We start from the raw sequence: 21021 nt of genomic DNA on the forward strand, positions 1-21021 counted from the left end.
CACCGCCTCACCACACGCTAAGAAGTGCCGTGTTTTGTGTTTTCCTTAAGCTCTCTAATTAATTCATAAAATGACTCATTTTAGGATTGAGGCATAATGAGCCTTGGATGTTACAACGTAGATTATTATGTATGTATTCGAATTTGCACATATACGAGTATGATATTATGAATTCATGTTGTTGGTGTCAGACAGAGATGTGCCGTAATAGATATAGATATGTGAAGCTTAAAGCAAATTTTCAAATCTTAGTGAAGATCGCTCAAGGCTGCAGATTTAATATCAACGCACCATAAGGTGGAACAAACAATACACACAGACAGTTTGTGAAAGACAAACCCATTCACCTCATACACCTTCACTCTCAGGACAGCGCCAAACATCTAAGCAGCTCAAACAGTGAGCAGTGAGTCCACGCTGCCTGCATGGACGTGGCCAGCGACATTGATAGGAGCTTCATATCTTTACCTTTGAGTCACTTCACGTATTGTGTAATGCATTACATCCCTACGTACATCATACTGTGTCTGAGATCAGTGCGGCTCCGGTGCTCAGTATATAGAGCCCTCCCCACAAATAGTGCCGCCTTACCTGTTGCTGGGTGTGGAAGGCAAACACTTACAGCGTTGTGCGGCCTTAATTAGAAACAATGAACTAAAAAGTCAACATACCAGACTGAACCAATTTAGAAGCCGCCACAGCGCTGCGGCTGTCCGTCACGGCAACACAGGCACGGCCAGGCCTGCTGCTGCTGCTGCTGCTGTGCCGGGCGACGCTAAACACCACACACACAAATTACATTTTAATTAAACTCAAACTCTAAACTTTTGCCGTGTCATCCTTTACATTATATATATATATATATATATATATATATATATATATATATATATATATATATATATATATATATATATATATATATATTTCAGTTATCATTTATTTATTTATTTATTTACATATTTATTGATTTATTCCATGAGGAATACATGTAGCACGTTTTCAATCTTGCCTAGGACTTTGTTATTTCCTGAGATAATTGAATTTCTTGCAGTTTTGGAGAGAAAATATTTTTCCTTCTATTTTCTTTATATATTTCTTTGTTGTAACAATGCAACATTTTTGTAATGCCGGTGATCTTGTCAGCTTCTCAGTGCAGTGCCTCGCTGTGCCGGGCGGCGAGGCGGGGCGGGGCGGGGCGGGGTGGGGCGGGGCGGAGCGGGGAGGCGGACACAGCGCTCAGGTTTCTATTTTTATTTATTTTTTTTATTTTTCCGGAGCGTGTGGCATTTATGAGTGAGATTTTCTTTTTCTGTTCATTTTTATCTCTCTTTTCTCTATCTCTATTTTTCTCCCGCGAGACTTGTTGACCCCAAATCCGTGTATTATTATTATTATTATTATTATTATTATTATTATTATTATTATTATTATTATTATTATTATTAATAATATTATCATCATTATTACTATTATTATCATCATCATCGTTATACATTCTCTTTTTTGTATTTCCTTGCTTCCTTTTCCTTTTTATGTGTTCTTATTTCTTTCTTCCCTTCTGTGTTCCATGCCCTTTTAGCCCACCACCACCACCACCACCACCACCACCACCACCACCACCACCACCACCACCACCACCACCACCACCACCACCACCACAGTAATGCTCTCTCTTCTTACCTCCTTCTGTCCCATTTCTTTCTCTCTTTACTCCTTCATCCTTGTTTCTCATTTACTTTCCTGTTGCCTCTGCTCCTCTTCCATTCCTTTTTTTCCCTTTACTGTGTGTCCTTATCATGTTTTACTTTCCTCCTGCATTATAATCTTTTCCCTTCCCCTCGCCTTTATCATCCTTCTATCCCTCTTCCTCTTTCCAGCCGTCTCTTTTTGTTACCATCACTTATCTGTCCAGCCTCTTTCATATCTCCCTTTCCCTCTCCCTCCTCCTTCTCCTCCTCCTCCTTCTCCTCTTCTCCTCTCCTCTCCTCTCCTCTCCTCTTCTTGTTCATCTTGTTCTTCTTGTTCTTCCTCCTCCTCCTCCTCCTCCTCCTCCTCCTCCTCCTCCTCCTCTCCTCCTCCTCCTGCTCCTTCTCCTTCTCCTTCTCCTCCTCCTCCTCCTCCTCCTCCTCCTCCTCCTCCTCCTCCTCCTCCTCCTCCTCCTCCTCCTCCTCCTCCTCCTCCTCCTGAGCTCTCTTCTCGTCCTTCACACCTCCTGTCTCTCTCCTCTCCTTCGCAACACTTCCCGTCCACTGCTTGTCATGTTCTTCATCACCACTTACGCAGGATTCCTTTTCATCGCTTCCTTTTAACTCATTCTCTTAGGCTCAGAGCTCTTCAAGGCTTTTCTTCTCTTCTTCTTCGTCTTCTTTCTTCTTCTTTCTTCTTTCCTTTTTATTTTGTTTTCTTCTTCTTCTTCTTCTTCTTCTTCTTCTTCTTCTTCTTCGTCTTCTTCATCATTATCATCATCATCCTCATCATCATCTTTTTCTTCTTCTCTTTTTCTTGATTTCTTTCTTTTTTCTTGTTTTCTCGTTCTTAGGCTTTCTTTGTTTTGTCGTTATCGTCGTCATTGTTGTTTTTGTCCTCCTCCTCCTCCTCCCATGGTTTCGGCTTCATTCCTGCCAGCCTGGGCTGGAAGGAGGGGTAGGTGGGGAGGAGCCTTCTGCTTTGCTGTCCTGTCTATCATTGGTAATTAGGAAATAGTCTCAACAAACAGCCTAGTAAGGGCTTCAGGGTCTGTTTCTATTCGTCTTCCTTTGTATTTCTTTGTATTCCTCCTCCTCCTCCTCCTCCTCCTCCTCCTCCTCCTCCTCCTCCTCCTCCTCCTCCTCCTCCTGCTCCTCCCACATCAAAGCGAAGGTACAATAAGAAACTTCATCGATTTAGGAATGCAAGGAAAAGCACTTTCGTTCCTCCATCTCCCTTCATTTACTCATGTATGCTTTCCATTTACTCTCCTTCGCTCTCTCCCTTTCCCGCTCTTCCCTCATCACTATTCAATTTAGCTCTTCCTCCTCTCTTCCTTCACGCTCCTCCTCCTCCTTCCCTACCTTGCCACATCCCTTCCTTCCTTCAATTCTTTCCTCGCTAACACTCATTGTGCGGTGAAAACAGTCGTGTAATCGTTACCGTATTTGTCGTGGAAGTCGCGGAAATGAAGATCCTGCCGTTTTCCCAAGGAGTGACGAGGCTGGAGAGAATCAGGAAGGATGACACCACAGACACAACACATGTAAGTCAATTTGGGGACAAAGCTACGCAGAGACGAGGCTGAGGAGAGAGCTGGGCGTGTCAGAAGAGGCGGGTATGAGGAGAGGAGAATGCCGGCAATGGATTTATCTAACAGGAGAATAGAAGGAAGTAAGAAGAAGGTTTATGGATGCGGTGAAAGAAGTGGAGAGGGAAAAAAAAGACATGGATTTGATAAAGACATTAATTTGTTTCTTAATTCCTTCAAAATCTTTTAGGGAACCTGCAGTTTCAGTCGGCCTTTTTTTTTTTTTTATGTTTTGTTGTCCTTGGCAGGTCTACCTCTTGCGTAAAAAATGAATAAATAAATAAATAAATAAAGTCAGCGTGTGGCTCTGTCTCTGCCTCTCCCTTCGCCTCGACCTCCTGTAGTAGAGAGTCCTTCACCTGCTTCCATGTGCTGTCGTAATTAAAGCACACCTGAGTCTTAGTTATCACCGAGATCGCTTTGTCTTTTCGTCGTGTTTTTTCGTCTTCCTCTCCTTAGCTCTCTTCTTATTTGTCTCCTTAGTATTCTTTCTTCTTTCCCTTTCATTCTTTTGTCATCTCGTTCCTTTTTCCTCCTCATATCCTTCTCTTCCCTTCTCCTCGTCTTTTCTTCAGTCTTCTTCCCTTTCATCTCTTCCTTGTATCTTTTTGTCGTCTTAATCTTTGCTTATCTTCTTATCCGTCTCTTTTCTTCTCCATTTTTTTTCTCTCACTCTTTCCTATTTTCTTCTCCCTGTCATCTTTTTGTCTCTTTAATCCGTGCTCCTCCTCTCATCCGTCTTTCTCATCTCATTTCTTTTCACTCTTTCCTCTTCCCTTCTCTCTTTTATCTTTTTGTCGCCTTAATTTTGCTCCCTTTCCTATCCGTGTCCTTTCCTTCCGTTTTTCCTCATTCTTTCCTTCCTTCCTTCTCACTTTCATATATTTTTGTCACCACAGTCCTTGGCTATTATTCTTCTCTTTATCCTTCTCTCTCCTTCTTTCTTTTATCACTCTAACCTTGCTTCTTTTCTTATTCTTGTTTCTTCTCTTTCTTCCCTTTCGTTATTCCTTTCCTTACCTCAGTCGGACTTAAATCACCACAGTTGTGTTTCTCTTAAAGTCTTGGCACGTGTCCCCTTTTCCTCCTTTGTGAATGAAGGACAGAGTCATAATAATCTTGCTTCGTTTCTTATTCTTGTTTCTTCTCATTTTTCCCTTTCGTTATTCCTTTCTTTACCTCAATCGGCCGGAAATTACCACAGTTGTGTGTCTCTTACAGTCTTGGCACGTGTTCCCTTTTCCTTCACTATGAATGAAGGACACATTCATAATACTGTGGTGAGGCTGAAAGTAAAGAGGCAGTTCCCATGCACGTCTGTATTCAGAAACACTGCTCTCTCACCACGACACTTTTCCAAGGCCACAGAGACGACTAGCTGGTGTTTCAAGACAATTTCTCCTTATAATAAACTAGAAATCTTACCAGTCCATCACCAGAGCCATAAAAATATCCTTGAAAGCATGAACCTCTTCAAGTTGGGTCTTAGGAAAGTGATGATGGTGAGAGAGCAAAGCGTTTCAGAATACAGGGCCCAGCAGACTTGGGGCCGCGAGACACTCTTTGGGCTCTCTCAGTTTCAAGATTGAGTTATTGATTTACTGATTGGCCCTCACAGTCACAGCAGCGGAGTCACAGGGCGTCGTGTATCAATATGGTGAGAGCGCGAGGGTCAAGTCGGCTCCCATCACCGTTATTTAATGGGTCGTAGCCTCAGCGAGCTCAGAGTGGTGTGAAGGAGAGGCGAGGACACTTGTTGAGGCATGGCGGTGCTGACAGAGGCGGGTTTTCCCCTTATCAGCAGTCCCGTCACAGTGAAGGTTTTCTTTCAGACGCTTTTCATCATAAATGTATAAATTCTGTTGTGTTTCTCACCCTTTCACCCACTGACGCTTATCGTGCACACACTCCTCACTTTAAATGGAGCCATGCGTAGGTTAGTTGTGCTGTCTGACTCACCTACTGACTCCTTTGCCGCCTGTCTGCCCGTTTCAATGCAGTAAGGATCTTCTCTCACACTTTCCTCTGTATACTTGGGCTATACGCAGACTAGAAGTGTTGTCTTTCTCACCTGTTGACTTTCTTTCCCACATGCCACTCCAGCTTCCACCCACAGACACACTACCTTCCAGCATGCAGCCTCGCCAGAATCGGTCAGCTTGCCACAGGTACAAACTTTGTGGGCATTGTTGTTGTTGTTGTTGTTGTTGTTTCCACACAGTTTTCCCTCAGCGTCACGAGTGCATGCCGGTGACCACACGCTTGGCAAGGCACAGAGCGGGCGAGTCTTGCAAGTGTTAAGATTGTTCCGTGTCTCGCATTATGCAGGTTCGATATTTCAGTCCGAGGTTCAAAGTTTATGCTTGAGTTTCTAGTTTAGGCAGAGTCAGTTCACTCCGGCAGCCGCAGGTTACACTGTGTAATGCTGATGTGATGCATGTATGTATCTCATCACAAAGGCATATGCTGATGTTTCATGTATCCCAATTGCGAATACAGATATTAGAAAAAAAAAAAAAAAACTATAATGATGTTCTGAGGATATGGATGTAGATATGGTCATGATGGTGGTTACTGAGTGTGTTGAGAGAGAGAGAGAGAGAGAGAGAGAGAGAGAGAGAGAGAGAGAGAGAGAGAGAGAGAGAGAGAGAGAGAGAGGGGGCGCACGGGTAGAACACAGCCACTAAAGACAATACAACCAGACCACTGTAGAGTCACGGTCTTGCTTCCACCTTGCAACTTGCAGGTTCACAAACTAGTGGGTTACCATCACCATTCCTGCCAGCCAAAGGGGGGTTGTTCACATGATGAGGGAAAAAGGATGTGTTCTGTACTACACCAGTTAGCAGAGTTAAAGGAAGACGATAAGGAGAACGAGGTGGAAAGGAAGATGATGAGGGGGAGGAAGAAGAAGAAGTAGAGGAGGAGGAGGAGGAGGAAGAAGAAGAAGAAGAAGAAGAAGAAGAAGAAGAAGAAGAAGAAGAAGAAGAAGAAGAAGAAGAAGAAGGAGGAGGAAGAGGCGGAGGAGGAGGAGGACCCTGGAGACTTTTACGTTTGAAGGTATCTCTTAATTTGACAGTCCCGCGGGATGGTGAGCTCAGTTGTTCTCTCCTTCAATCCTCTTACATTGTGTGAAGTTTAGGAGGAGAGAATTAGTGGTACTGCGGACACCGGAGCCGCGGGGACCTCCACTACGTAACTTTGAAGCGGCTCCCGGTGCGCTAAGGCTGCCCGAGATATCCAGTGTTGCCAAGGCGAGTTTTAGTCACCCTACATCAGTGGCTCCCAAATTATACATCTTTTTCCCGCCGGTAATGAAAGGATGATGAAAAATCGTGAAGAATTTTGGATATCAAGAGAACATTCCCGTGATACATCTTTTTTCTGCCTGCAATGGAAGGATGGTAAATAATAGTTAATTCTGGATATCAAGAAAACATTCCCTTGCTCTCTTGAGACACACTGGCTTTGCCCTGACTACAGTACAGCCAATATTCTGAGGCGCTTTGCTGTCATGTCACGATTACTGCATGTACAAGGCAACAGAGAAGATTAGCTTGGTTTTCAGAAATATATCTCTTGTTGATATTGAAGAAATGGTGTTAATTTGCCATTAGAACAGTAAAACAACTTTGAAAACCACGTAACTTCAAATGAACCCTTTTTAAAGTAGTGAAGATGCGACGCAAAAGTGTTGGAGAATAAAGTCCTGGTATATACCATTACACCAGGTGCTGTTATGTATAGCTTGCCTTGTGTTAGGCACAATCATCTCTTACTTGTATACCTATTAACCTTTTCAGTACGGAGACGCATTTTTACCTTGACTTGTGGGTATGATTAGATGATTATATTTAGGTACATTAGGAAGGGTATATGGAGGTCAAAAGATTAATGGCCAGAGTCGTCACTTATTTTCATCCTCACATAAGTTTCTGAAGTTATATAAAATCACTAAATAGTAACCAGAATGAATATGAAAATGCGTCACGGTACTGAATTGGTTAACACTTGTTTTTTTTTCCCCGTCATGCCCACAAGCCCCAGGTATTCGTCTAATACTTGTTTCACTAAGTATTTAATTTATTTTTTAATGAGGTCATCAAATTATCCCGCATCACACTCGACTGTCAGAACAGGTGACGGTGGAGCATTTCCGCATGCCGCTGTTACCTGTCAAGTGGAACTAATGAACCATGCGGCCAGCGACCCGCAACACTGGCCCTGCCCTGCCCCGGTGCCTCCAGGAAGGGCCGCAAAATACGTTTGCTGTATGGATGAGTTTGCTTTTGTCATTATCAGAGAATTGGATGTTGGAAAATAATGAAAGGCTCTTGTTTCATTGAGGAGTATGTAATGTTGGCTTATTTATTTCGGGACTGACTGTTTCTTGGTAAAAATATGATGTCATTTATAAAGCGTGATCTACACAGTGAAGGCATCTGCTGTAAAGTTATAGATCAATTAATCCAAACCTAACCTAACCCAACATAACTTAATTTAACCTCACTGAACGTAACTAGACTAACGTGGCCTAACTTATCAACTAAAGTAATCAAACAAAACTAACCTAGCTAACCTAATCTAGTCTAACCTGTGATAAAACTGCAGTGTTACGAGGATTTCAATATTATCAATTTGTTGCTGTACGCTGAATGTTTGATGTCTTGCTTTGCTTTACCGTGTTGTGTCGGTAGCTCACCGTGAACACTTTTTCCATCTATTGGTGTTGTATGATCCCACTTCTATTTTGCTCACCTGTCTAACGCAAGAATGAATCAATTAGTTCTTGCTTTGACTCTCCCTGCAGCTCTGTGTGTGATAATTGCCACCACGTGTAGTGTACGAGTATGCAATCTTTCGCTGGCCAGGTTTAATAACGTCCACCAACACTTAGTTTAGTTTGGCTTTGAATGACGAGGGTGTGTGGCGCGGCGGGGTGGCGGTGCAGCGGTGTGTTGGGCGGCGGACGCGGGTCAGTGCACGTGACTCCCCGATGGAATCATATTCATGCAATCTAATTAATGAACTTAACGCGATCCGAGCCGCGGCTGATCGTTAGTGGTGACAGTGGCGGCCATCACCACAGGTTACTGACAGCACGGTGACACTTCCGAAAAAAAGGGAGACATGTATTACATATCCCATATTGCTCCGGGAAATTAGCATATATCACAAAAAATGCAGTTATTTTCTGTTGAGAGAGAGAGAGAGAGAGAGAGAGAGAGAGAGAGAGAGAGAGAGAGAGAGAGAGAGAGAGAGACCTTGGAGATCATCTGTATTGTATAACTATTTCCATTGGGATAAAAAAAAAAAAGTACCAATACGCAAGCAGTCACTCACACACGCTGAAGGCGGAGGGAAACAGGTGACAAGTGGTGCTACATTCACACCAGCCACACAGACACTTGTAGGCCTGGGCTCGTGTTCTGACGTACTTTGGGCCACTATTTTCTTAAGGTTGTAGATGAAGTTATACGGGCTCTTAAGGATGTTTTTTTTTTTTTTTATGGTTTTAGTGACAGACTAAGATGTGTACAGTATTGACAGGAGAAACGGTCTTGAGAACTCAAATAATCCTCTGTGGCCTAGAAAATAATCATGGTGAGAGAGCAAAGCGTTGGTGGACACAGACCTTGCTGGTGGACGCTGCTCCGTGCCGCCACATCTGCAGCAAGATGAGAGCACAGAATCTCTTGGGTACACTGAACAAAGTAATATTCTAAATGGAATCATAAGATGTGCGCTGGACAACATTTTCACAAAGAAAGCCACACACTTCTTTTCTCCTTCCTTTCCTGCGCTGCCTCAGAAACACCGGTGATGTAGACTGACCCCTTTGAGAATTTGCGATGAAAATGAGCGGACAAAGTTAACTCCTTCAGTACTAGGACACATTTTTACCTTGAGATTTGTGTACGATTAGACTATTCTATTGACACCAGGAAGGGTCTATGGAGGTAAGAAGATTAATGGCCAGAGTCTTCACTATTTTGATTCCCCACGTAAGTTTCCAAAGCTGTATAAAATCACGAATAATAAGCAGAATGAAAATAGAAGCGCGTCATGATACTGAAGGCGGTTAAGAGAAAAGTGTGTTGCGCAATCACCGATCCAGGAGAGGAGGGCGCCCCGGGTGAGCCTGACGGTGACAGTGATGTGCGCCGCAAGCAAAAGTGTGTTGGAGCAGCGGGGACACACCTGCATTATCTTCCTTGAGTGGAGCCGGGACGCAAGGTTTTAGTTAGGTATAGACTCACGGTGACCACTTTAACAGACAGGGCTCTCTCTCTCTCTCTCTCTCTCTCTCTCTCTCTCTCTCTCTCTCTCTCTCTCTCTCATTTTCTTGCATTTTTTTTACTTCCTTTCATATTTTACTCTATCTGTTGAGTATTGTAATGTGTGTGTGTGTGTGTGTGTGTGTGTGTGTGTGTGTGTGTGTGTGTGTGTGTGTGTGTGTGTGTGTGTGTGTGTGTAATTCACCTCGGTCGCCTACTTGTCACCCAGCCAGTCTTCCCTATTACGGAGCGAGCTCAGAGCTCATAGACCGATCTTCGGGTAGGACTGAGACCACAACGCACTCCACACACCGGGAAAGCGAGGCCACAACCCCTCGAGTTACATCCCGTACCTATTTGCTGCTAGGTGAACAGGGGCCACACATTAAGAGGCTTGCCCATTTGCCTCGCCGCCCCGGGACTCGAACCCGGCCTCTCGATTGTGAGTCGAGCGTGCTAACCACTACACTACGCGGTGTGTGTGTGTGTGTGTGTGTGTGTGTGTGTGTGTGTGTGTGTGTGTGTGTGTGTGTGTGTGTGTGTGTGTGTGTGTGTGTGTGTGTGTGTTAATTACTGAGATCCATTTCTATTTATGACACTGATCCGATCATAATTACAAGTGCAAGTATATTCCTCGCCATTAACCTGATCCACAGCTTAGGACGTGATGTCATAAGTAAGAACATCATCATTGCCTGAATACAAATCCCTGAACACACAATGAATACCGCAGAGAGAGTAACAAGAGTAAGTCTAAATGGCGTCAATAAGAACTGAAACAAATTATTACATCATAAGTGAAGGAAGTGTTGTGGAAAGGATCAATTTCGTGGTGATCTGATCAACTCCCAGTCAGCCTCGGCCGGCTGCCTTACGAGCTGGACGTTCCTTGTTCCGCCAGTGACATGGACCCAACAGACGTCTTTAAGTGGTATAAGGGTGACATAAACCAAAAAACATGTGATTATGGACTATATTCTCAAACACTTCTATACTTCCCTACTTTCAAACGGGTGTAGTGTGAGTGACGCTAAGTTTCAATCTCTTCAGTACCAGGACACGTTATCATATTCATTCTGGTTACTATTTGGTGATTTTATACAGCTTCAGAAACATATGTAGGGATTAGAATAGTTAAGACTGGCCATTAATCTTTTGACCTCCATAGACCCTTCCTAATGCAGATAAAATCGTCTAATCAAACCCAAAAATCAAGGTAGAAATGTGTCTCAGCAATGAAGGAGTTAAGTGGTATAAGAATGACATAAACAAAATGATCAGGATGAGTTGACGGGTTTGGAAAAGATATATAGCTTCAGCCTTAAGAAAAAAAAAAAAAAGAATTAGATAGAAAAATAAAGACATAGGAAGGAATAGATTCTCAAATAGAGTAGTGGACGAATGGAGCAGACTCAGTAATCAGGTTGTTAGTGGTGAGGCATGAGGGACATTAGGGTGAGGCATTAGGTGGGATAATATAACGAAGAGTAGACGCATGTATGGATGATGATAGGTGGAAGTACAGGTAGGTTTGATACAAGAACTGACACGTGTATTCCTGACGACTTCTTGTACCTTGTCTTACTTTCCTATACTGCCATGTTGTGTTTGTATGAGGACTGTGCTGCTGCCAGTCAACACACATAGGCTCATCACCACCTGCTCATTACCATCCGCTCATCACCACCTCATCACCACCCGCTCATCACCACCTTATCACCACTCCCTCATCACCGCTCATCACCATCTCATCACCAAGGCGACAACTTAGCAGCGTTGGCCTGAACAAGACGAGACTGCTGCATCAAATTTTACTGCATCGATTATTTGCTCCACGTACAAAACTAAAAATAAACACCATGAACATATACAAATCTGATCCCCCGTGACGGCCGCGACCTTTAGCTGGTTGAATGGTATTGATGCGTCCTGAAATGTAAACGGAGGTACGCAACTGGAACCCACACATGCACGAGGCAAATTTTTAAAAACGTGTGTGGCATGTTTGGATAAATCTTTCATTCACATTTTATTGGAACGGGGACAAGGCTGCGATCGAAGTAAACAGAAATCGTCTCTGTGTTCCGCACCTGAAGAATATTCAAACATTTTTTCTTCCTCTTTTAGGGTTGCGGGTGAAGGAATGGAGAGGGAGGTAAGGAGGGGCGGAGGAGGGATGAGCGGGACCTCCTACAAAACTTAGGACAAGTAAGACTTCAGCAAAGAGGATATGAGAAGAGTTCCTCATCAAACTTTCTCCTGGCATTGCACGGAACGCCTCTCTACCCAGTCCCCGTCCAACCCCAACCACTGATGGAGCCAGATCACGCCATGGATACTGTAGGGGCGTGGTGATGCTGGCGGTGTTTGCCCTCTGTTACGACCGTCAGATATTAATGTGTGTGCATCTTAATATTTTGTATTTTAGTAAGAGTGATTTAACCCACTAAGTGACAGGTGCCCCAGTCATTGTGGGAACCTAGTCAGGCTAACTCTAGGGCCGTAACACCTCCCATTCAGCTACTTTGTACCACGAGACACGCCATGTAAGAGAGTTTTTACGTTTATTGTGACATATTAACAAGATCTCTGCATTATCAAAAGAAAAATAATCTAGAGCACCCGGTTAATCATACTGTTTCTGAATACTGGCCATTGTTTGATCTCTAAGTGACAATATCTGTGCCCTGAGACAAGGTGCTGTTTGATCTCCTCTAGACGACAGCATCTGCACCTCGAGAGACAGACGCACGTGGATCTGTGGCAAAGGCTCGTATTCTGAAACGCTTTGCTCTCTCACCATCATTGCTTTCCAAAGGCTCCAGTTGAAGATACTCGTGTTTATAAGAGTATTTTTATGGTTTGTGTGATAGACTGGCAAGATTTCTAGTTTATTAAAAGGAAAAACTGTCTTGAAAATCCACCTAGTTGTCCCTGTGGTCTTGGAAAATTGATGGAGTGAGAGGGGAAGGCGCTGATTCTTAACCCCTTCAGTACCATGACGCGATTCCATATTCATTCTGCTTACTATTTGGTGATTTTATACATCTTTAGTTACTCATGTGGGCGATTAGAATAGTGAAGATTCAGTCCATTAATCTTCTGACTTCCATAGACCCTTCCTAATGCAAATAAAATGGCATATTCATATCTAAAATCATGATAAAAATGTGTCCGAGTACTGAAGGGGTTAAGACTCTGCGTGAAGAAAACAATAGGATCTAGGCCGCAAGTTGCCACATATACTACACATGAATGGCTGTCATGTTGCGTGTATGTGTGATGTCAGCTTGTGTGTAATACGGTTGAGTTTCGTATTCTTTTGGCAATTCGGTATGATACAAGCAAAGGACTCACGCTTTATAGAGAACGATATCTTCATTCATTCATTTCTCGTTTACGAGAAATGTGTGTGTGTGTGTGTGTGTATGAGAGAGAGAGAGAGAGAGAGAGAGAGAGAGAGAGAGAGAGAGAGAGAGAGAGAGAGAGAGAGAGAGAGAGAGAGAGAGAGAGAGAGAGAGAGAGAGAGAGAGAGAGAGAGAGAGAGAGAGAGAGAGAGAGAGAGAGAGAGTAATGTGCAGCTGTGAAGCTTGAACTCTAATCTAAAAAAGAAGAAAAGAAAAAAAAAGTACAGCGCGTGGAAGTCAGTGTCATTCTAATCATGTCTCCTGCTGTGCGTCCACGATGTTCAACGACTTACACACACACACACACACACACACACACACACACACACACACACACACACACACACACACACACACACACACACACACACACACACACACACGGTAGCTCAGTGGTTAGAGCGCTGGCTTCACAAGCCAGAGGACCGGGGTTCGATTCCCCGGCCGGGTGGAGATATTTGGGTGTGTCTCCTTTCACGTGTAGCCCCTGTTCACCTAGCAGTGAGTAGGTACGGGATGTAAATCGAGGAGTTGTGACCTTGTTGTCCCGGTGTGTGGTGTGTGCCTGGTCTCAGGCCTATCCGAAGATCGGAAATAATGAGCTCTGAGCTCGTTTCGTAGGGTAACGTCTGGCTGTCTCGTCAGAGACTGCAGCAGATCAAACAGTGAAACACACACACTCTCTCTCTCTCTCTCTCTCTCTCTCTCTCTCTCTCTCTCTCTCTCTCTCTCTCTCTCTCTCTCTCTCTCTCTCTCTCTCTCTCTCTCTCTCTCTCTCTCTCTCTCTCTCTCTCCGCCTAGATGAATTCTAAATAAATCTGTGTTGCTTAGCGGCGCCAGTCTGTCTCAGTGTCTGTCAGCCACCCACAAAAACACACTCTCTTCTCCCTTTATTTTTTCCCTCCCTTCGTCTGTCTGCCGTCCTTCTTGCTTATCTTACTCCCTGTTTTATTACCCCGTTTCTCTCTCTCTCTCTCTCTCTCTCTCTCTCTCTCTCTCTCTCTCTCTCTCTCCATACAAGCCCCACCTTCCTTGCCACTTGTAGTAACGCCTGCCTAGCCTTCCCTTGAGATGTCTGGCCTTTGTGTGTTCCTGCTCGCCCTGGCTTTCCTTCATCCCCAGGGCCCCGCCTTTGTGCCCCCAGCAAACCCATACCGCTGCACCTTACTACGGGTGGTGGTAGTCATGGTGGGGGTGGTGACGGTGATGGTGGTGGTGGTGATGGGATTGCTGTTACTGTTAGTCCTGCTGCTGTTCCTGCATATACTACTTCATTAGTTACTGCTGTTGCTACTGCTACTGCTGCTGTTGTTGCTGCTGCCGCTGCTGCTACTACTACTGCGAACTTAAACGCTGCAAGCTTATAATTTTTTTGTATTTTTTGTTATAGCAGCAATAGAGAACATTGTATCTTTATTTATTTATCCATCTATTATTATGGAATCTCTCGCTGCTGGAAACACATTAGCGGTCGATCGACACTCTATACGTGGTCGTTATATTTTTTATTATTATTATTTTTTTTTTTTACGGTAAGGCCTATAGCACCTGTAAGCACAGTTGAAGAGTGTATGGGAAGCGCTGTTTAGCTTCCGCCCATTAGTGGCGCAGGCAATTTTATTTATAGTGGTACCCATATTAGGGCCCATATCACCGCCCAAGCTCATCTTGAGTGTAACCACCTAGAACCTGGGTATCATGGTGATATGTAGGTAACTTTAAACCACTCGACAAATGGCAAAGTGTTTTAAGGCTGTACGTGGTGGGATTTGAACCTACGCGTGGACGTCTGCCCGATCCCACGCTCACCACCTTATCCACTATGCCACCGGCCTGTTGTTCCTTCAGACCTCAATACATTCTGGAAGGTAGTATACGTGAAAATGAAAAATGGTCAAAGAACGCGCTCCTCACTATTGGTACTTCTCTGTCACTCATAAGATCATTACATATTGAAAGTAAATAAGGCAAAGCTGCTAGAAAATGTCAAGTCCACGCATGGCAGTCACTTTATGAAACGTCCTTCCTTTTCCCTGCCGTTTTACACTTGACTGCCGCACCACACACATCGTTTGAGTAGGTGGGATAACACACGGAATTATGGAAAGCGTGTGAGGAACAAAAATTAGAGAACTGAGCCAAATCGTGTCGTGGTATGGACGGACCAAACAGTGCGAGAGTGAATGTCGTCACTTTCAAGTCGCCAGTGTGTGCCGGTCCAATATTCTTTGTCAGCACTACTAAGCATCCTGCAGTTGTATTCCTCCGTACCTGTTATTCCCTCCATCTTATATAGCACACCACGCACTGCTCTGACTCTCCTGTGTTTGTCACGTTGCGTGTTATGGTAACTTAGGTAGGTACTGTTTTGTCACAAAGGCTGAACGTGGGAAAGGTTATTTTATCGTTAGGCCATTCAGTGTGAAGTGTAGCAAGGCTGCGGTGACGCGGCAAGCAAGGCAAGGAGCGGACAGGGCGAAGGAAGGAGTAGGAAGACATGGAACGAGAGACGGACGGACTCGTGGAGTTTGGTTGTGTCAGACTTGACGTGGACTGTGACGTGACGCGCTCCGTGGCTGAGGCAAGCGTCCGACAATTCTCTCTCATAGCTTGAATATTGTTCCACCTGCATGCTTTTATACCGGTGTTTGTATGTTTATCTATTTATTTTATTTATTTATCTATTCAAGGTATGTGTGTGTGTGTATGCACCGACTACCCGAATAAGACACGAGTGCCTCAGTGACTACAGAATCTGACGATATGTTTAGCGTAGCAACAATTGGGCTTTTTCTTCTATGATGGGAGATAAACCCGAAGTTATCACGGTGGCGAATAGCTCGTGTTTTATTGCATCATACAGACTCAAATAGCAGGACATTCTCACCGACTCTTTAACTGACAGATGTGAAGAGTCTGGGCATTTTGAAAGAACCTTCTGCTTGCAGAAAATTGCGATGAAAAGACTGTATTAATTAAAAATTATAGGTTGATATTGCGCAGGTTTGCATTACAGGCCATGTCGCCCAATCCAGATTGTTAAATGGCAGGCATCACAATATTATGCCACCATTATAACTCCCTACTAACCAATAGGCGGCACCTCCACCACATTTGTAAGTTGCACCAGGCGCACCAACGCCTTCGTGAAGAAATAGAGAAAAAGAAAAGTGGGCACCACGTTGAAGAATTACGAGCAAAAGCCCAAGGTGTTCATATAAACTTTTATCTTTTCAGCGTTAACAAAGTTGTCGCCCCAGAGTCTCCCTTGAGAGGCGCTGTGTGTGTGTGTGTGTGTGTGTGTGTGTGTGTGTGTGTGTGTGTGTGTGTGTGTGTAATTCACCTCGGTCGCCTGCTGGTCATCCAGCCAGTCTTCCCCATTACGGAGCGAGCTCAGAGCTCATAGACCGATCTTCGGGTAGGACTGAGACCACATCAACACACAACACACACCGGGAAAGCGAGGCCACAACCTCTCGAGTTACATCCCGTACCTATTTACTGCTAGGTGAACAGGGGCCACACATTAAGAGGCTTGCCCATTTGCCTCGCCGCTTCCCGGGACTCGAACCCGGCCCTCTCGATTGTGAGTCGAGCGTGCTAACCACTACATTACGCGGTGTGTGTGTGTGTGTGTGTGTGTGTGTGTGTGTGTGTGTGTGTGTGTGTGTGTGTGTATAATTCACCTCGGTCGCCTGCTGGTCACCCAGCCAGTCTTCCCCATTACGGAGCGAGCTCAGAGCTCATAGACCGATCTTCGGGTAGGACTGAGACCACAACACACTCCACACACCGGGAAAGCGAGGCCACAACCCCTCGAGTTACATCCCGTACCTATTTGCTGCTAGGTGAACAGGGGTGTGTGTGTGTGTGTGTGTGTGTGTGTGTGTGTGTGTGTGTGTGTGTGTGTGTGTGTGTGTATTTCACTGTTTGATCTGCTGCAGTCTCTGACGAGACAGCCAGACGTTACCCTACGGAACGAGCTCAGAGCTCATTATTTCCGATCTTCGGATAGGCTTGAGACCAGGCTCACACCACACACCGGGATAACAAGGTCACAACTCCTCGATTTACATCCCGTACCTACTCACTGCTAGGTGAACAGCACCTACACGTGAAAGGAGACACACCCAAATATCTCCACCCGGCCGGGGAATCGAACCCCGGTCCTCAGGCTTGTGAAACCAGCGCTCGAACCACTGAGCTACCGGGCCGTGTGTGTGTGTGTGTGTGTGTGTGTGTGTGTGTGTGTGTGTGTGTGTGTGTGTGTGTGTGTTTGTTGAAGCACTGAAATGGTAGACACACACACACACACACACACACACACACACACACACACACACACACACACACACACACACACTGAAAAGCATGAAAAAACTACTCACAGTTTACCTTATCTGAAAATTGTGACAATTTCCAAAAATTTGCCAAAAGTTTGATAAGGCCTGAATGAAAAATGTGTGACCACAGACTTATTTAGTATATCTCAGAGAATCAAATGTCGAAAGGAAATGTTTGTAGTGAAAAATATGAAAAACTAGTTAGTTTTTCTTTTCTGAAAATCGAGCCATTTTTCAAAATTTGTCAAAATTCTTATAAGGCCTAAATGAAATTCACGACACATCCTGCTGTTCACCCCCTACTCTCTGAGCAGTGGGTGAACAGCATAGACAGATAGACAGACACACACAGATAAACATGAAGCCACACATAACTAACCCAGTATGTAGACAGATCAATAAAGTATACAAGAAGATGAGGGCAATGCAAAATAATGTAAGAACGATGGACAAACCTGTGTTGTGTGTGTGTGTGTGTGTGTGTGTGTGTGTGTGTGTGTGTGTGTGTGTGTGTAAACAAATCATATTCCTATACAAACAAATGGACAGATACTAATTGGCTGACAGACAGGGACAAAGAAGATTGGCACCTTGATAAAGAAGCAAACCACACACACACACACACACACACACACACACACACACACACACATTAGTTACTGACTGACGGATGGATGGATGGATGGACGGATGTAGAGAGAGAGAGAGAGAGAGAGAGAGAGAGAGAGAGAGAGAGAGAGAGAGAGAGAGAGAGAGAGAGAGAGAGAGACGGACGCTCACATAGAATCACTAACAAACAGGCAGACAGACAGACGGAATGGCAGAGATGGGCAAATGAAAACAAGGAAGACAAAAAGACACAGGGAACGTGACAAATGCACAGCGAAGAAATTCAGACACACACACACACACACACACACACACACACACACACACACACACACACACACACACACACACACCTTACTAGTGGGCCACTTTACGTCGGGTGGCAAGAGGCGGCAGCAGCAGCGGCAGTAGTAGTGAAGGTGGCGTCGGCGGCGGCGGGAGGACGGGACGGGATGGGGGTCGACCTGAGATGGTTGAAATGTCACCCAGGAAGGTCACTCCCCTCCCTGCAGGTTCCCCGCCTCCTCCTCGCTCTCACATCTTTCACAAACATTCACGCGCACACTCGGAAGCTCGATAGTTGCTCAGAAAATAGACTTAGACTTGAAAAATATACGTCAAGCTCTCAGCAAAGATCTCTAGTTAATTTCTACAGTGCTTGTGTTTTAAGGCCGTGAGGTGTGCGTGGCGCGGGGGCGGGGTGTGGTGGGGCGGGGCGGGGACGGAGGTGGCACCAAGAGCAGGGGGTCAGAGGGTAGTCAGAGCTCCAGCTGGCACACAAAGCTTTCCCATGGTCACACTGCCGTCGTCGCTGCCGCCGTCGCCACCACCGCCACCACGGTCACCGCCACAGCACCGCCTCTCATCACAGCTTCAGGCATTTTCCGAGTTACAATTCCTAGTGTATGTGTGGCCGTCACTCTGTCACTCTTCCGCGTGCTGCATGAGGCTCCTGTCGCATGTGGCTGTTGCTTTCCTGCCCACCTCGTCAACGAAACGAAACACTAAAATAAACAAGTCTAGGGGCAGCGCGCGCCAATCTTCCCTCCGCGGCCGCTGGGGAGATACTGGTGGTGAGTAGGGATGGAGGGAGGTGCGTCACACCCCACCGGCGCCAAACCCCCATTTTTTTTTACCTTTCTCGATAACCTCTCGGCCTGCTCCTCCCTGTTAGCTTGCGCCTGTGAGCTGCTTCGTGTGTGTGTGTGTGTGTGTGTGTGTGTGTGTGTGTGTGTGTGTGTGTGTGTGTGTGAAGTACCGTACAAGTGACTGTGAACGAAGGTGCTCTTGGCATAAGTACGCATTCAAATAGATAGGAGGAAAGCATGAAAGGAGTTTAAGTTGGGTTATGAAGCAAGGCAGTACGAGGTGCTTGAGAGAGAGAATGTAGTGGTTGAAGTGGTGGCGATGGTGGCGTGAGGTAGGATGGCAGCAGCTGGTGGTTGGGTGAGAGTGGCGGTGTGTTGAGTGGTGGTGAGGAGCGATAGGGCGGCGGTGTTATCAGCGTGGCGCACCGGGAGGACCAGGGAACACCGAGGGATACTGGCGGGCCGCAGCGAGGCGAGAACATTCATAATTACAGACAATCTCGTGTGTAGTAGGTAGAGGCAGGTAGACTTAAGTGGTAATTAAACAGAGACAGGTAAATAGGTTGGGAGGTAGGTAGAGATAAATAGATAGGGTGATAAATAGATAAATAGGAAAATTTCATTAAGTTGTGCATAGCTGTGAATAGAAAGAGTCATATAGGAAGAGCCCATAACGTAGTGAGTTTTTAGTTTTTTTTCTAGATATGGCTTTCGTTTGATGGAAAAATGTATTCTTTTGTATGTATATTTCTCTCTCTTTTATCTCTCACACTGTCCGTCCATATTGTATTGTTTCCCACTCTGGCGGTGAAATCCTCGTCCTCCACACCACGGCAGAAGTTCCTCAATATCCTCCTTCAGGCAATTTCCCTCACTTCCTTTCTGGACGTGGTTTCCTCCTCCGCCTTGTTGGTCGCAGCTGTGTTGCCCTTTGTCACTGCTCGCACTCTTCTGTCTTGTTGCAATACTGTCTAAACAACTCGGCCTCTATTGCTGTCATTTCCTCTCTCTACAGCAAACAATTATTAAGCTTCGTTTTTGCTTTACCGCTCCCTGTTACTCGGCATGGTCTTTTGCACACCTTCAGTTGTGTTGCTTGTGGCTTCCTCCTGAATCAAGGCCTCATAACAGTACAAATATCGCTGCTCCTTTTTTATTACTATGGGAGTGTTCAGCTGGGGTTATCTTGCTTGCCCACTCAGCACGCGTTAAGAGTATCAGGATTGTTGCATTTTTTTTTTTTATTATTAATAACACATGACTTGCATCTCAATCTGACTGAGTTCTTGAAAGTGTTCTCGTGAATCAATACCTACATGCAGTTGAATGAGGTGTCCTCCCACAGTTCAAAGCCCTTACTTATTGATTGAAGTCTTTTCCTGTTGAGTAAAGGTGCTGTTTTGTGTTGTGTTGCGTTGTTTTCAATCTATTCATTATGTTCTTGCTTTTTCTCTATTTTTATTTTAAATGTGAAGTCATACATTCGATAGAAGAAGAAATTCAAACTCAGCAATATGTGAAGAAAGGTGTGAATGCTGCACTTATGTGATGTGATGTGATGTCTTATTGTCAAAAGTTAATGGATATGCGAGGAGACGTTTTCATAGCGCTGCCACTGATTTGAAGACTACGTTCCTTGTGTGTGTGTGTGTGTGTGTGTGTGAGAGAGATTCACCTCGGTCGTCTGCTGGTCATCCAGCCAGTCTTCCCCATTACGGAGCGAGCTCAGAGCTCATAGACCAATCTTCGGGTAGGACTGAGACCACAACACACTCCACACACCGTGAAAGCGAGGCCACAACCCCTCGAGTTACATCCCGTACCTATTTGCTGCTAGGTGAACAGGGGCCACACATTAAGAGACTTGCCCATTTGCCTTGCCGCTTGCCGGGATTCGAACCCGGCCCTCTCGATTGTAAGTCGAGCGTGCTAACCACTACACTACGCGGTGTGTGTGTGTGTGTGTGTGTGTGGTGTACTGATGCATCATGGAAGACCTGCAAGCACTGTGACACT

General features: G+C 45.1%; 1 protein-coding gene across 1 annotated transcript in view; it reads right to left on the reverse strand.

Moving 5' to 3' along the window:
• The window catches only part of LOC123511179 (arrestin domain-containing protein 2-like), an 87899-nt gene extending 68311 nt beyond the window's left edge, over positions 1-19588 (reverse strand). Inside the window, exon 1 of the mRNA XM_045266838.1 lies at positions 18271-19588. The gene's annotated coding sequence lies outside the window, so the exon portion shown is untranslated. The remainder of the gene's footprint in view (positions 1-18270) is intronic.
• Between the last annotated feature and the right edge of the window lie 1433 nt (positions 19589-21021).

Source organism: Portunus trituberculatus, chromosome 31 (assembly GCF_017591435.1).
Source record: "Portunus trituberculatus isolate SZX2019 chromosome 31, ASM1759143v1, whole genome shotgun sequence".
In the NCBI taxonomy this organism is placed as follows: domain Eukaryota; kingdom Metazoa; phylum Arthropoda; class Malacostraca; order Decapoda; family Portunidae; genus Portunus; species Portunus trituberculatus.